This window comes from Ambystoma mexicanum, chromosome 14, assembly GCF_040938575.1.
Source record: "Ambystoma mexicanum isolate Mex_15411 chromosome 14, UKY_AmexF1_1, whole genome shotgun sequence".
Lineage (NCBI taxonomy): Eukaryota > Metazoa > Chordata > Amphibia > Caudata > Ambystomatidae > Ambystoma > Ambystoma mexicanum.
In genome coordinates, this window is record NC_090940.1 from 595,141,749 (window position 1) to 595,147,748 (window position 6,000).

The window sequence follows — 6,000 nt, forward strand, 5'->3', positions numbered from 1 at the left end:
CAGGGATCGCTATAAGGAGCTCCATGGGCAGTGGACAGTGTCTTGAATTCGGTCCCGGTCCTGAAGGAACCACAGGAGTGCCAAGGCTGCTATGGATGGAGACCCAGAGAAAGATGGGTTGCTTCTTGATTTTTCCTGGTTTGGTGGACCACCAAAAGATGGAATAGAATGCCGGAGTACTCTGAAGATGCGTGCCTGGCTCTCCGTCAGGTGCCCTTCTTATTAATCAGAAGCTTAAGTGGCATTTAGTGCACTGCTCTATGATGTGTGGGGGCTAGGGTACACAGAGCAAGGTTGCCTTTGCGTTGTTCTTTCCACATCAATGGGCACATTGATCCAAAGGTGCCAGGGAAGGGGTGGGAGCACTAGGAAGAATGGAATACAAAGTTGGGGGTTGAGGGGAGACCCTTCCCTTCACAAAAACATTTCTGTTTGTGCATTATTTTCCTTTTATTCCCATCTTCCATAAGCAATGTTTATATAATTGTATCAATTGTTTATGGTAGTTTTTAAAAATACATATATAATGAACATGTTTTGGTAATACCACTTTCAGATGGAGCTATTCAGGGTTTCAGAATTTTACACGAATCCAAAATGTCGGGTGTGATGCAGTGCCACAACGAGGCTGTTTACGCTCGTTGCCAGGCAACCAAGGCCCTCATTAGCCAATGAGAACCGCCGGCAGGTGGAAGTGCCGGCCATCGGCAAAGGCCAGGAAAAGGCCATGTTTGCTCCTGTCTGCCGCAGTAAGCCGCTGCCCTATATTTTATCCTTTATTATAAAAATGATTCTGCCGTCCATTCTATCATTTCTGTCCTTCTGGCTCTTTAACACTTTGGCTGCATCCTCTACAACGCTACCGCGGGTGCACCATATACTGCTCCTAGGAGTGCCCATCTCGCCATCGCTCATTATGCATACTGCGCATAGCCCGTGGTAAGCAACAGCCGCCATAGCAGTACTTATACCTCCAGTATACTGCTAGGGCAAATGCACCTGGCAGCTGCATAATCACCTTGTGCATCCTGCTACCTTGTGCATCCGACTCCTGCAACTATCTACAACTCACAGGAGACCGTTATTGCTTGCAATTGGCGATCTGGCCAAACCAGTCCCATGTCACTATACAGTCGCTCATAGAGTTACTATGCCCTCAGGGACATTGTGACACTCCTACCCTGTGCCAAAACTCCTGTTCATTGCCCCTAGCACAATGTTACCCACTGCTATGTTATTGCTATGTCCCATTGTTACCTATTGCTATATTATTGCTATGTCCCACTGAACTGTGCTGAACTGTCCCATAGCATGTTATGTGCCCTAGCTGAACGTTATTGATTTGCGCCACTGTATCTGTGTGCCCCATCTGATCTAAGTTAATTCGCCCCAGTGCATTTTCTTGTGCCCCATTTATCCAAATTGCGCTGCTCCATTGCACTTCTGCACCCTACTTGATCTATCCCGATTTACCCTATTGCATTTTGTGCATCCCACCTGACCCAAGTAGATCTGTTCGAATGCTTACCAAGATCCATCACTATGTGCATGCCCTACCTACTACGTTACATACGACTGCTATTCTGCATCACACTAACGCCTGCCTTGTTATTGTCCAACTTCAGTAGGGATACACCAACTCCGCCCCCTATGACTTTGAATAATAGGCTCATTATGTCAGGCTCATTATTTACTACCAGCTCTAGACCCCCACCTTCAGAGAGCATTCCCCCTTCAACCTTCCTGCCCCCTTGCTTACAGCATACCACCAACACCACTCCCACCAGCATTGCACCACCTACTAACCCTTATCTGAACTCACCAGCTTTATGGTTGGAACACTTTGCTGCCAAACCCACTCCTAACCAACCTTGTGCTTTGCATTTTAGGAACCTCAGACTAGGCTCCAGATTCCTCTGCATAGCCCCACGTTCACACATTCTCTCCACTGATGCCAAATCTCTCAATACTTCTATCAAACATATTCACATACCCAAGATAATACCTACGCAGAACACCCCACCTAAAGTTCCTTCTAATATTAACGATATCAATCATACCATTGACAAAGTTACCACGATTAAGGGTCCCTTATTAATGCAAGGTCTCTCCCTGCCCATGCGCTGGATATTGCAGACTGCATCACAGCCCAAGATCTAGATTTCCTAGCCATTAGAGACCTGGCTACACTCATCAGCAAGACCATTACTCTCACTTGCCGTCCCCGATGGTTATTACATCACTAGATGCAACCGAGATTCCAACCAATCCAAAGGCGGAGGCATCTCCAGAAGCTCCTTAGACTCATCCCTAATCAGCATATTCGATCAGCTGAGCTATTGTCCGTCAAGTTGCCTGTCTCATCTAACCAAACTATCACCATGCACCTCATCTATAGACCACCTGGCCCTGTCTCCACCTTTGCAGATAATATTACCACCCTCCTATAAGCTAACACCAAGCTCAATTCACAAATCTCACAAATCCTCTTACTAGGTGATCTCAATCTTGGCTTCTAAGATCCCAAGGACCATAAAGCCTTAGACTTGCCAGTACTCTAACTGAACTGGGCTTCTCATCACATTCAGGCACCCGCCCACATCAAAGGGAGAACCCTTGACTGGCTGGTTCATCTGAAGTGCACCATAAACCTAGTGTCCAACACACCCTGCGCCTGGTCAGATCACCATATGATAACCTTTAAAATCAAAGCGAATTACCAATGTTCTAAACAGAACATCGCACCTCCTATCAGCACGAGAAATGAAAGGGACATAACAAGGGAGAAACTGCTCCCACTAATACTAACCTTACTAAACAATGCCTCGGTGTCGTGCACTGACCCCACGGTTCTAGTTAACACCTTTTAATCAAACTATACTCAAAGCCATCAATACCATTGCCCCAATTAAACTAAGGAAACCCAAACCTCGTGCATACCTCAACTCTTGGTTTACGCCACACCTTAGAACATTACGTAAGGATACGAGAAACGCAGAGGCCTGCTGGTAAAACCTTCCCTCAGTCGCGAATGAGGACAGCCTTATACTAGCATCCCTTAATTACAAAGAGGCAATCTTCCAAGCCCAAAAAGACACCTATAACAATCCGATCTCGCAAGCCAAATCGAGCACCAAAGAGCTCTTTAAGATACTTAAAGAATTAGAATCCCTGTCAACTCCACCTGATACCTGTGTCAAAGATAGTATAAGGTGTTCTAATATTCAAAAAGCGCTCTTAGATAAAATAACCATGCTACAAACTAAAATTGACGCCAGAAAAAAGCAACTTATCGGCTGACCTACAGTATAGTATTTCCACTGGAGCATCTGACCCTCACCCCCCCAGCACGCCTACAAACCTTTTAGCTTTGCACCACTTTCTATCAAAGAGGTAGAAAATATCCCCAAACTTAAACCATCCAATCGCCAGGGCGACACATGCCCAGCCTCCATCATTAAGGAGGCAACCAAGGAACTAGCACCATTCATCACCGCCCTTATAAATGCTTCATTTAACACAGGCGTCGTACCTGATAACCTCAAGGATGCCTGGGTCCTCCCCCTACTTAAAAAACCATAGTTGGACCCGAACACCACTGCTAATTAAAGGCCAATCACCCCCTTCCCCTTCTTACTCAGAATTCTAGACAGAGCTGCTTACCTGCAGATCCAGGACCATCTAGAATCAAATAATCTCCTTGGCCTCAGACAATCTGGCTTCGGACCTAGCACGGAACAGAAACGGCCCTAATTAATTTTAAAACTCAAATCGAAGACCTTAAAGATAACGGCAAGCTGGCCATCTTACTACTGCTCAACTTATCAGGAGCATTTGATTTGGTTAACCATCAAATTTTCTGCCAGCATCTTAAATTCGCAGCCCACTTTTCTGACGAAGCTAGCATATGGATTAGATCCTTTTTGTCGAATAGATCTGTGAGGGTCTTCTCCCCCTCTGCCTCCGCTGAACCGTCCCCAGTTCTGTATGGGGTCCCACAAGGATCATGCGTATCACCTACACTTTATAATGTGTTCACAAAGCCCCTCTTTGATATTCTTGACTATTTGGGCGTCACCTACACCAGCCACGCAGCTGACACCCAAATACTCATCCCCATCACCGGAGGCCACATAGTTGACTCCAAAGCACTAAACGACGTCTATCTTGTCATCCAGGCTTGGATGGCACAACATGGGCTCTGTCTTAACAGCGATAAGACAGAGCTACTCCTCCTTGGATCCCAACTCCGACTCAACAGATTAGATCCCGCCTTCAAATCATTCATCGACGGCAACACCATAAAGGTATCCAAGGACACAAAAACCTTAGGCATTTATCTTGATTGTACTCTTTCCTTAACCAGACAAACAAACGCTGTAATATCTTCAACAGCCTACACGTGTAAATTGATCATGGCCTGTCGACCATTCTTCACTACAGCCAACTACACCACACTTGTTAGAAACCTCATCGTGTCGAAACTCAACTATTGCAACGTGCTCTTTCGAGGGGATTGGGTCCTCCGACGTATTCCATATCTGACATGTAATCACCGCAGCTGTGCGTCATCGGATGTGATAAGTAGGACGCACGACGCCTGTAGCCTCAGTTCCGTTTTTTCCGCGAACGTGTTGCTTCGTGAATCTCGGTTAACGCCTCGACTCTTTGGAGTTCTGTTCTTCTCGGTTCTTCGAACCTGTTCGTTTTGTGAAAATCCTTGGTGTGAAGATGTCTTCGACCCCGCTTCCGGGTTTTAAGAAGTGCGGGGAGTGTGGGTCCAAGATGTCGGTGACGGACTCGCACGACGCCTGCCTCTGGTGCCTCAGGGAGGCCCACGACACGGATGACTGTATCGACTGCCAGTCGCTCACGTCCAAAGCCTTACGCGAACGTAAGAAGAAGTTGTCGGTAGGTCGGGTGTCCAAGCCCCAGAAGTCGAGATCTGCGGGGCTTTCGACGGATGATTCAAGGGGTGACTCTCCGCGTCATCGTCGGAAGTCTCGTGGGTCTCCTTCTAGGAGTCGGTCTCGCCACTCCTCAGCCTCTTTGAGGCATTCTCGGAAGCGCCGACACCGGTCCTCTTCCAGGTCCTCTTCGGAGGACTCTGCCCGGCACGTCGCTTACCCCACCAGCTGGTCGACGCCGGAGGAATGGGCTTCCTTCGGGAAGAAAATGCTGGCGATTCTTGAGTCGCAGGGTACTAAGCCGTCCGCGCCCCTTAGTGGGGTCGGTCGTGAGAGGTCGAGAGACACCGCTCGCAAGAGTGGTCGGCACGAGTCACGGGAGAGGTCCCGTTCGGACAAGGAGACTCGTTCTCGACGTAACCGTTCCAGGTTCCGGTCCTCGACGCGTTCGAGACCGTGTGCACCTGTGAGGTCTTCGAGGAAAACATCGACGTCTGAGGCGTCAAGGGCGTCGGCAGGCTTTCTCGGGGCTCCGGCTCCGAGGAAGTCGTCGAAGCCGTCGACGCTCAGGTCGTCGAAGGACACGCTCGGGGCTCCGGCTTCGAGGGCTGTGTCAACGCCGCCGATGCTGGCGGCGCTGCATCTGACGTCGACGCCGATTTCCTCGACGCCGATCCCCTCGGCGCCGATGCCTGTTCTCTCGACGCCGGCACCGATTCACTCGAGGCCATCGACGCCTTTGTGTCAGAGGAACCCCCTAGGAAGGCTCTGGTTAAGAGCAAGCACTCTCGGGTGCCTTCTTTTCGCCACCTGGAATATATTTCAGAGGCGGATGAGGATTCTGATGGCCTGGTTCCTAGTCAGGTTCCAGATGAAATTGTCTCGGGCCCTAGTCAGTTTGACGATTTGAGGCAGTCACTGCATGATGCGAGTGGACTGGACACCTCTCCGGAGGTGGAGTTTTGTAGGGCTGAGCCTGGCTCTCATGCCGATTCCTCGTACCGGCGCCTTATGGCTACGGTTTCTGAGTACTTGGGATGGTCTGCTCCCCCAGGGGAGTTTGTGCAGGATGATCTAACGGACATCCTTGATG